The sequence below is a fragment of the Nannospalax galili genome, unplaced genomic scaffold (genome assembly GCF_000622305.1).
Source record: "Nannospalax galili isolate Female #2095 unplaced genomic scaffold, S.galili_v1.0 scaffold519, whole genome shotgun sequence".
Taxonomy (NCBI): Eukaryota; Metazoa; Chordata; class Mammalia; order Rodentia; family Spalacidae; genus Nannospalax; species Nannospalax galili.
The window spans coordinates 293,321-305,499 of record NW_008343553.1 but is presented as its reverse complement, the minus strand read 5'-3'; the positions used below and the strand labels follow the sequence as shown (position 1 = coordinate 305,499).

Below are 12,179 nucleotides of genomic sequence, written 5' to 3'. Positions count from 1 at the left end.
TGGTCATTTAAAACTGGGAATACTTTGTTCCAGGATCTTCTGCCTTTCTTAGTTTGAACTGAAAAGTCAGCTGTAATACTAATAGGTTTTCCTTTATATGTGACTTGTTGTTTCTCTTTTGCAGCTTTCAGAATTGTCTTTGTATTGTACATATAGTGTTTTTAATATGATGTGCCATGGAGAGTTTCTTTTCTGGTCCTGTCTCTTTGGTCTTATATATGCTTCTTGTATTTGTATGGGCATGTCTTTCTTTAATTTAAGGAAATTTTCTTCCATGACTCTGTTGAAGATCTGGCCCATGACATTGTCTTGGGTTTCCTCCCCTTCCTGTATGCCTATGATTCATAAGTTTGGTCTTTTTATAGTGTCACATAATTCCTGCATATTCCATTCTTGTGATTTCTTAAATTTTTCATCATCTTTGCTTGAGTAGTCTAATTCATCCACTTTATCTTCAAGTCTTGATATTCTGTTTTCCATTTTGTTCATCCTATTTGTGAGGCTTTCTCCTGTCGTTTCTAATTGGCTTACTGAGTGTTTCACTTCCTTCTTCATTTCAACCTGAGTATTCTTCAATATTTTTAACTCTTTTCTGAATTCATTCTGAAGCTTATCCCTATTTTCCTTCAGTTCTTTGATTTCTTTGTTTGTGTGGTCTTAAATTCACTGAATTCTTTTATCATGTTTATAGTTGTTGCACAACTGGTCACATACAGAGATTGTCTGTGATTTTGTGGGGATATGTTATTTTGGTTTTTCATGTTATTTTTTCTCTGTGATTTTGACATGTGAATTTCTTTTGTAGTTTCTGATTCTTGTGTGAGACTCAGGCCTTCAAGTTTAGGACTGCTTCTTTTTGTGAACTTTATGTTTCTTTATGGTTTACTTTTGGGGCATGAAAAGCTGGTTCATCTAAGCTTCAGGTTCTCTCTTTTGATTTTATATTGGAGTGGCCAGATTGCTTTTGTCTTCAGGAGTTCCCAAAAAGGCCCAATTCAGATGACAGTCAGAAGTTTTCAGGCTTTCTCTTAAGGTCTGGATCCCTCCAGGAATGATTTTGCCCTCAGGAATTTGGGGGTTGTACTGGTCTTGGAGCCTGGCCCAAGAAAGATACTGGTCCAGGGCTGCTGGTGGCCATGCCACCCAGAGATGCAAAGGCAGATGGGGCGGGAAGAGGCCCCAAGGACCCCTGGGGCCTGCACTGAGGAGCTGTGTTGGTCTGGATGCAAAGGATCAGGAAAGGTCAGCCCCCACCTCCCAGAAAGAGGCTGGAGGGTGGTTTAGGCCCAAGGGGGCAGAGAGAGGTGAGGGCAGGGCCAGGCCCAGAAGCAGTGCTCCTGGAGCCCAGAGAAGGCACTACGTTGGTCTGAATGAAAAGGATCAGGAAGCAGTATTGATTTCCCAGGTGCCTGGGGGCCCCATGACAAGCAACGGGGCAGGATCCAAACTAAGAGGAGAGACGGGAGGGGGTGATGGGATGGTGAATGAGGCTGTGGGAGTCAAGTCAGGAGGGTGCAATGAACTTAACCCGGAGAGAGGCCTGCGGGTAGGAGAGAGGCCTGTGGAGGTTCCTGCAGGCCCAGGGAAGCAGAGGGACAATAGGGCCCTCCTTCTAATTTTTTAATGTAGTCACTTAGAGCTATAAACTTACCTCCTAGGACTGATTTTAAAATGTTCCAAAGAATTTGTTGTGTTGCTTTGTCATTGTCATTTAGTTCCAGGAATATTTTTATTTTTTTCTTAATTTCTTTTTTGACCAATTCAGTTTTTGGGAGTGTGCTATTTAGCCTCCATTATTTCAGGTTGTTTAATCTCTACTAGTTACTAGAGCTCCTATGCTTATGATTATAATTTTTTTTGCCTTGTGGTCTGATAGAACACATGGATTTATATCTTTTTCTATTTCTTAAAGTATCCCAATATGTGGTCAGTTTTAGAGAAACTTGCATGGGCTTGTGAATAGACAGTATATTCTTTGGGGCCAGGGTGGAATATTCTGCAGATGTAAGATGTTATTTAATTCAGATATCTTTGTTTACTTTTTGTTCAACTGACCTGTCTATTGGAGATAGTGTGATACTGAAGTCAGCTACTGTACTGAGTTGGGGTTATTCTGTGTTTTATAGAACTGTAGAACTGTTTCCATGAAATTGGGTATACAAGAGTTTGGTGCTTATATCCTCATACTTGTAATGTCTTCTTGGTCATTTATTCCTTTGATTAGAATGAAGTGACCTGCTTCATCTCTTCTGATTAGTTTTAATTTGATGTCTATATTGTCAGATATTGTAATTGCAACACCTGCTTATTTCTTATTTTTCCATCCTTTCAGCCTAAGGTAGTGCCTATTCTTGAAGGTGAGATGAATTTCTTGAAGACAACAAAAAGATGGATTTTCTTTCTTAATGCATTCCACTAGCCCATTTATTTTGACTGTTCTTTGTATGTCCAATGGAAAATTTTATTTTGGTTTTGTTTAGTTGAATTTTGTTTCTACTTTTATTGTTTATGTAGCTTGGTTGTTTTTTGCTCAGGTATGAAAAGTTAGTTGGTGTGGGCTTCAGGATTTTGTAAGGAAGTAGGGTGGTCTGAGTAGTTGGTATGTCAGGGTAGAAGGGAGACTGTTCTGTGTGGGCAGATCATAAGATCAAGGAAAGATGGGAGTTGGGAAAGCTTGTCGGTGACCTAACAAACCATCCTAGAAGATTAAGATAATCTGGGTTAGGAATCTAGTCCAAAGATCGTCCAATGAGCAAGAGAAGGCCTGTGTCCAAGGGGAACAGGGTGAAGGAATATATTGGAGGTATTCAGGCTTCAGGGAAATCAAGATGCAGTGGGCAGGATCTGACTTACCAGGGTAGTATGAGGCAGATCATGGGATGAAGGACAGATGGTGATGGAGAAAGCATGTGGAGGGTCTAGCAACCTATACTAGAGGATTTGAGTAGTCTGGGTTAGGAAACTATTCCAGTGATCTTGGGGGGATGAGCAAGAGCCAGCCTGGGCCCAAGGATAACAGGTTTACGAGGTAGGAGTGGATAGACTGGAAGTGTTCAGCCTGAAGGGGAACCCAAAAGCACCAAATTTAAACAAAAAAGAAATTAGAAAATTAAACATACATGTTAAAAATAAGGAAATTGAAACAGTAATACAAAGGTTCCTGACTAAAATCAGCCCAAGCCCAGATGGATTTGCAGCAGAATTTTAGCAGCCCTTTAATGAAGGTCTACAACTAATACTGCTTAAATAATTCAGAAAGACAGAAACAGAGGGAGAACTTGAAAACTCCTTCTATGAAGTCAGTATTATCATATTACTCAAATCAGGTAAAGATGCAGCAAAAAGAAAACTATAGGTCAATATCCCTAATGAGCTTAGATGCAAAAATTCTCAAAAAATATAATGAAGTCCAACTTAATGATTGTTGACCTCAATGTCTGAGCAGCTGGTGTCTGATTTAGAAAGTCCTCTCCTACACCTATGCCTTGGAGGGTGCTGCCGATGTTTTCTTCCAGCAATTTCTGAGTTTCAGGATTTATATTGAGGTCTTTGATCCATTTGGAATTGACTTATCTTGAAGGTTCTAAAAGAAATTACCATATCCTAAAAGGATACTATAAATTACCTAATATAAATTACCATATACTAAAAGGACAATACTTTTCAGTTCTGACAGAAGTAAAATGCAGGGACTTGTCAATGTATGGGTGTATATGAGTCTGCATTTGAAAGAATGCAATATCACACCTTTCATATCTCTCTTACTAAATCAACAGCCAAACAAGAAAAGCAAAATAATTTCCCTGAAATTTACATAGGAACGCAATCAAGAAACACATATATGGTGTTACCTTAGGAAGGTGTTTGTCATGTTTGCAGTGAAATCCTTGAACAAATTCAAAATTTGGTAAGAAGGGGTGAGGGAACTCCAAATTCCAATATGTTTGAATGAGCAACACATCTGCTTTTCTCATCAATGCAGATAATATTGTGGGTCTTCCTGTAAGAAAGGACAGGACTCCTACATTAAACTTCAGCCACCCGGGGCTCAGGGCCCATCACAGAAGAGGGGGGGCAGAAAGTTTGTAAAAGTCAGGAAGGAGGTGTACGACCTTATGGAAACAGAGTCCTACAAGCTCCTGGGACCCTGCTCATGTGAATCTATGACAATGGTGTCAGTATACAAAAGTCCCATGCAAACTCAGGCAGACAAAAACCCAGCATAAAACTGGGGAAATGAACAAGAGAACCCAATCTTAGGAAACATTGACAGCTGATTATTATTGGATGAGGAAGAGCTAATCTTTCTAAAACAAGAGACTCTAGATAGGCTGACTCGACCTCAGTGGATAAACTTGCACAGGGGAAAGTCTGGGGACACTGACTTGACACATCAGGCCTTAACATGGATGACAGAGTATTTGGGTTCCAGTGGGGGCAGGGGTGCCTGTGGGAGCATGCTGGTGGGGACAGGGGTATAAAAATGGCTATGATTCTTTAAGATATTCTGTATAAAATACACAAAAATTCAACAAAAACAAAATTTAAAAAATACAAAATGCAGAGTAATCTGAGAATTTTGTCTGGAACGTAGCATGTTATTTCCAAAGATTATTTGAAACAACACAGACAAGCTCTTCAAATATTTGAATGTTGATTAATAATATTAAGGTATATATGTACATATACATAAATTAAATTGTATCACAACTTCAAAATAACAGCTCTTTATTTAGAAGCTCAGTACTATATTCATTGAATCATACCATACTTTTAAAATAGCTTTTATGGAGTATTTCAACTAATTTTTAAAACTTAAAAGCTCTCTCCTGATTTTTGATTCTTTAGATAAATTTTGAAAATTTGAAGAATGTGATTGAATTCCGCATAGCAAATATAGTAATTGGTTCATCATAGGAGTTTAGTAATATTAACTTATTTGGATAATGGAAAGTCACAATGGTATATGTTTCATAAATTATTCCAGTTCAAATTCTATTTACTCATAATTTAGTTCATGTTTTATTTACTGGGAAGGAATTTTGAAAACACAGATTAATAAAGCACATCTATTATGCAGCAAGGATTTAGTCTTTAAAACTTGATTTATGTCGATTTCTGGTCTGAAATTCTAAAGACCTAAATTCACAGAACTCGCTTTCTGGACTAAAGACACTGCTTAATTATGAAGGACATTTCATTATATGACAAATAAATATTTTAATTTATATGTTAAGTATCTTATTTACTAAGAAAAATATTTGCCCTGAGGTTACATATGTGATAGTGGTGGTGAAATATAAGTCTTTAATGTACATATCATTAAAACATTTAATGACGTCTATAATTACTTTTATTGAAGTCAAATAACACAGGATAAACCACAAATAATTCCTCAGAGAAATTCTCTTTAACTCAATTTGTAGGAATATTAATTTTAATTTCTGGAGTACTCTGAACAATTCTATAGTGTTATCCCTTGCTTTCTAGATTGCTTAATTGGCTTTTATTTTTATTTTACAGTTCACTATTAACAGTCACATTCTTCTGACTTTATACTAATTCAGACACACGTATATTCATGGAAATAGTAAGTCTGAATTTCACAGTAACAATGAAAGACAGAGCATACCTAGAACTTCACTGTAAAACTGATTCCACTTCTCATTAAATGTTTGGAAACAAAAGTCAAAGTGTAGAACATGCATCATATTCTTTACACTCTCCACAAATTTCATCCAGTCACTTAATTCTGAGAAAACAACTGGCACATAAGAAAGGAGAAGTGGAAGTCCCCCACTATATTTTTCACATGTGTATCCAGGACAGAAGCAAATAGTGTACACGAATGGTATTTTTAAAACTTCAGCCAGCAGCTCACCACTGGGACAAAGTACAGCTGACAGAACATCAAACTTTGATTCCTATAGGTTTTTCTTTATAAGACTCTTGTTCCTAACAGCTGTTTTGCATAAATTTTCACAAATATCAGAAGATTCACTAATAGATTTTTGCAATTGTGAATAATATTTCCAAACTAAATATTTTCCATAATCATTTATCCATTCGATTATGAATTTTGTAATCCTATATTCCAGATCCTCTTTGCTCATAAATAGAGGGAAAATGTCAAATTTATAGATGACTTGCTGAGATCAAGAATGGATGCTGAATATGTCAGAACAGTTACTTCATGATCTCTCTCAACTACTCCATCCAGATTTATCTTCGTGTTGATCCAATGTCTGTCGTCTGTGGGCCACACCAGCACTTTTCCACAAGTTCCAGATCTGAAGTAGCATATCAGCTGTTTCAAGAGGACTGAAGTCCATTTCACAGACATCTTGCTTCAATGCAATGCTTTCTGCATTTACCTTTACTTTCTGCAAGTTTCCATACTTATATGTAAAGACAAATCAATCAAGATGTTAACGCATAACTTCTACAGTTCAAAGTACAGGAATAAGATAATAAGCCTGATCATGTGATTTCACATGCTAATAAATACATGGAACTTGAATTCATGGTAACAAAAACTTGTTTGTCTCCTTTATTTTTGAACTGTCTATTATTGAGCAAGATAGAACAACTTTTTCTGTGCCAATTACATCTCTCAACTATCACATTTCAGAGCCATATCGAAAATTTCAGGAACTGAGAAGCTTTTGCTTCTGTAGTGTCCTGATCTAGGAGTAAGGAACAAAGAATGATACTGTTGAATCAGCATTTTTCAAACAGGGTTTTTTTTTTTAACTTGTTGCATATATGATACATTATGCTATGTAGTTAGTTACTCCAAATTATCATGTTCCATTCTGTTGGAAAGAACTTCCAATGAATAGTAATGAGAATTGTGAATATCTACATATAGAACTTGAAGTAGGACCCATCCCTCACTCTGTACAAAATGTATCTTAAAATGGATCAAAGACCTCAACATGAGTAATGAAAATTTGCAATGACTTGAAGAAAACTATGATATTTGCAAAGAGAAAAGATTTTTGATTAAAATGTTACTCTCCCAGGAAATAAACCAGGAACTAATAAATGATGCTTCTTTACAAAGCTTCTGAAGAAGAAAGGAAAAAAATCATATGAATTAAGGAATACTCTAAAGGTAGGAAGAAAAGTGTTAGCTATTCACATCAGAATTCCAGTTTTAAAACCACTAATAGTTGTGCTGAAGAGATGGCTCAGCAGTTTTTAGAGCACTGACCGCTCCTGCAGAGAACCAGGGTTGGATTCCCAGCACCCACATGGTGGTTAACAACCATCTGTAGCTCCAGCTCCAGGGGCTCTGATGGCTTCTTCTGACCTCCACGGGCACTGCATGACATGGGTGCACTTACACACATGCAGGCAATTCACTCATATACATAAAATAAAAATAAATAAAAATTAAATAAACCACTAATAGCCAAAGAACAAATAAACCAATCAAAACAGGTAATTGATCTCAAAGGATATTTCTCAATAGAGGTACAAGTAGCCAATAAATACATGAACAATTTTTGTTAATATCTTTAGCCATTATGAAAATGAAACTCAAAAAATTATATTGTTAACATCTTATACTATTAGAATGGCTGCACAAAGTGCAAAAACTGCAAAACTCCCAAATATGTCATGGAAAGAGACATTTATATGTTCTAATTGGAAATGTAGAAAAGATATAGCCAGTATGAAAAATTTTAAGAAGTTTCCTCAGACAAATAGCATTAGAACAAGTGTATGATCCATGTATATCTTTCTTGACTCGTCGATTTGATGGAAATTGTCTGCAAGAAAAACAGAACTCCAGGTGGAGAATTAAGTTTTGCCAGCACCGTTTGTTGAAGATGCTGCCTTTCTTCCATTCTGTGTTCTTAGCATCTTTGTCAAATATCAGGTGGCTGAAGTTACATATATTCATGTTCGTGTATTCTATTGTGTTCTGTTGATCTGTCTCTTTTTGTGCCAGCACCATGCTATTTTTATGACTATAGCTCTGTAATGTAATCTGAGATCTAGTATGGTGATTCCACCCAGCATCGTTCTTTTTGTCCAAGATGCTTTGGCCTTTTGTCATTCCATGTAAAGTTTAGTATAATTTTTCTTTCTCTATGAAGAATGTGGGCATTTTGATTGGGATTGTCTTGAATCTATAAATTACTTTTGGTAAGATGATCATTTTCACAATATTAATTCTACCAATTCAGGAGCATAGTAGGTCTTTCCATCTACTAGTGTCTTCCCTTATCTCTTTCTTTAGATGTTAGAAATTTTCATTGTAGAGATCTTTAATATCTTTGGGTAGGTTTATTCCTAAGTATTTTATTGTTTTTGAAGCTGTTGAGAATGGGAGGGTTTCCTTGAGTGCCTTTTCTGTTTGCTTGTTATTGATATATAAAAAGGTTGCTGATTTTTGTAAGTTAATTTTGTAGCCTGCCACTTTACTGAAAGTAATAATCATTTCTAAACATTTTCTAGTGGAATTATTGGGGTCTGTTATGTATAATATCAGCTAGAAATAGGGATAATTTGATCTCTTCTTTTGCAATTAGTACTCCTTTAATTTCCTTCTCTTGTCATATTGTTCTTGCAAGAGTTCCAAGTACTGTAATACTACATCAAAAAGGAGTGGAGATAGTGGACAGCCCTGTCTGGTTCTTGATTTCAATTGGAATACTTCCCATTTTTCTCCATTTAGGATGATGTTGACTATGGCTTTGTTGTATATATCTTTAATTATGTTGAGGTATGTTCCCTTGAGACCAATTCCTTCTAGGACTTTTAACATGAATGCATGTCAGATTTTTGTCAAATGCCTACTCTGTATATACTCATGTCTGAGCTGGACATGTGGTTTTTGTCTTTAGGTCCATTTATATGTTTTATTATGTTTATTGACTTACATATATTGAATCAACCCTACAACTCTGGAATAAAGTCAGCTTGGTCATGGTGGATGATCTTTTTGATGTGTGTCTGTATGTGGTTTGCGAGTATTTTGTTGAGTGTCTTTGCATCTATGTTCATTAAGGATATGGGTCTATAGTTTTCTTTCATTGTTGTTGTTGTACCTTTACCTGGTTTTGGTATTAAGGCTATACTGACTTCATAGAAGGAGTTTGGAAGTATTCCCTCTCTTTCTTTCTTTCTTTCTTTCTTTCTTTCTTTCTTTCTTTCTTTCTTTCTTTCTTTCTTTCTCTTTCTTTCTTTCTTTCTTTCTTTCTTTCAATAATTTAAGCAGTATTGGTTGCAGGTTTTCTTTGAATGTCTGGCAATATCATGCTGTGAATCCATCTGGGCCTGTGTTAATTTTAGTCAGGAGGTTTTGTATTATTGTTTGAATTTCATTATTTGTCATGGGTCTGTTTAGGCTGTTGATCTCCTCGTAGTTTAACTTTAGTAGTGACCGTGACTTTAGAAATTCGTCCATTTCTTTTAGATTGTCAAATTTAATGGAGTATATTTTAAAGTATTTTTTAACAATGTTTTGCACCTTTTTTGCTGTCTTATTGATATTTCCCCTTTTGTTTCTGATTCAACTCCAAATGGATCAATGACATCAATATAAAACCTGAAACTTGAAAACTGCTAGAAAAAAAAGTAGGCAGCACCCTCCAAGATACAGGCAAAGAAAACAACTTTCTAAGTCAAACACCAGCTTGCTCAGGAACTAAGGTCAACAATCAGTAAGTGGGACCTCATTAAATTACAAAGCTTCTGTGCAAAAGAAACAATCAAGGAAGGGAAGAAGAAACCCACTAAGTGGGAGAAAATATTCACCAGCTACACATCTCACAGAGGATTAATATCCAGAATATACAAAGAACTCAAAAAAAAAGATAACCCGATAAAAAGATGGGCAATAGACCAAAACAGCGAATTCTCAAATGAAGAAATGAAAAAGTCAAGAAGTACTTTGAAAAGTGTTCAACATCCTTAGTAGTTCAGAAATGCAGACAAAAACCACTTTAAGGATTCCTTCTGACCCCAGTCAGACTGGCAAAGATCATGAGACAAAAGGCTCCAAATGCTGGAAATGATGTGGAGAAAGAGGAATTATCACTCACTGCTGGTGGGAATGAAAACTACTGCAACCACTTTGGAAAACAGTGTGGAGAACCCTCAAAAATCTAAAAATGAACCTAACATACGATTCAGTTATGCCACTCCTTGACATATACCCAAAGACTCATCACTGTGCAGATACCTGTACATCCATGTTTGTTGCTGCTGTCTTCACAATAGCTAAGATACAGAAACCTAACTGTCCCTCGACTGATGAATGGTTAATGAAAATATGGTACATAATGGAATTCTATTCAGCAGTAATAAAAGATGAAATTATGAAATTTGCAGGTAAATGGGTAAAACTAGAAAACTACTAAGTGAAACAACACAAATGCAGAAAAGCAAGTGACTTATGTTTTCCCTCATTTGAGGATTGCAGCACCAATCTTTTATATGTGAGTCTATAAATTCTGATGTAACACAAGGAGTCAGGTAAGGGGAAAGGATACATGAAGGTAAAAGAAAAGAAAGAACCTGAAGGGGAGTAGAAGGGAACAGATGTTACCAGGGAGTAGGTGGGGAAAGCAGGAATATTCAGCAGGAAGGAGAGGAGGAAGGGACATGCAAGGGTCCATGGTGTTGAGGATGGAGGCAAGTCAGGAGATGGAGGATTGTGGGAGTTGGGTGGCTTTCGGGGGAGGATGGGGCACTGTGACTAGGGAGGGAGGGAGGGAGGATGGAGGCCAGATGGGAGATAAAATAGTAGATATGAATGAATCTTGGGGGGCTAGGAAACCCAGTGGGAAGTGATGCCCTTGAAACACCATGAGAAAGGCACATACAGTCTTTGAAGATTAATGCATATGTATACTGGGGGCTGCTTGACGAGGAACATAGTGCCAGAGAGAAGAGACCTTCCTTTGAGTGGTTGGTGAAGGTGGTCCAGGAGACTCCCAAAATAACACAGGATATTGTCAAACCTCTTGGTTATCTCCCAGAACTAGTAGATAAAACCCTACTGTTGAAGACAGGACATACTTACAATACAGGACTTGAAAGAATGGAGCAGGAACTGGCCTAGAATCTTTATAAGTGAAATTTGGCTATCATAATGCTAGATGATGATATGCAAATTGCCAAAGAGAAAAAGCAACCAATGGTCCAACCCAGTCCTAAAGCATAATGACCATAATGACTGTCATGGCAAGCTACCTCTATTGGTGCCATATATGACCATGATCGGCACAGCAAACTACCTCTATTGGTGCAATAGTGGTACTAGTATCTCGGGGGCAATCAACAGCTATCTAATTGAAGTTAAAGGCCTCTCAATGGGATTGAACTCATGGGGGACATTATAAACCCCGACAAATACACATGGCAGGAGAGGATATAGATCCTAGAGAAAATCACATCTCAAGAAAATTAAATTTCTTACTATATGCTAAATATTGATCCTTATATTTATGGACAAGTATACCATACATCACTCATGAAAGATGCTTCTTTTTGCAACAGATGGAAACTACTCCAGAATTGCATTCTTTAAACAAGTATAGAATGTATTATAATTATTGATTTAACTTTTTCTTGATAATTGTGTTGCTTCAAGAAAAATACCCTACTTGCTGAGAGAATTCCGTTGTAATTGTATATTAATGGAGTATATTTGGGAGCAACTGGTAGGAAGGGATATACCTGTAGTACTGATGTAGTATAGTCATAAAGACAGCATGGTACTGGCACAAGAACAGACAGGAAGATCAATGGAACACAATAGAAGGCCCAAACGTGAGTACATTCAGTTTCAGCCACATGATATTTGATAAAGGTGTCAAGAGCACACAGTGGAGGAAAGGCTACATCTTCCACAAATAGTCTTACAAAACTGAATATCTACCTGTAGAAGAATGAAATTGGACCCTTATCTTTCACCATGAACAAAAGTCAACTCCAAGTTGATCAAAGACCTCAAAATGAAAACTAAAATTCCGAAACTTCTAGAAAAAAAATGGGCAGTACCCTAAAACAAAACTAAAAATGAATCTACTATATGTTTGATGAAACTCTTTTCACAATAGCTAAGAAATGGAAACAACGTAAATGTTCCTCAATAATGAATGGTTAATGAAAACGAGGTAGGTTTAAACAATTGACTACTACTACTTAGTGTCAAGGAA

At 36.6% G+C, this 12,179-nt stretch overlaps 1 pseudogene; it reads right to left on the bottom strand.

The window, feature by feature from the left end:
• Positions 1 to 2,962: 2,962 nt before the first annotated feature.
• Positions 2,963 to 6,343, bottom strand: LOC103739362 (annotated as a pseudogene).
• Positions 6,344 to 12,179: the final 5,836 nt, after the last annotated feature.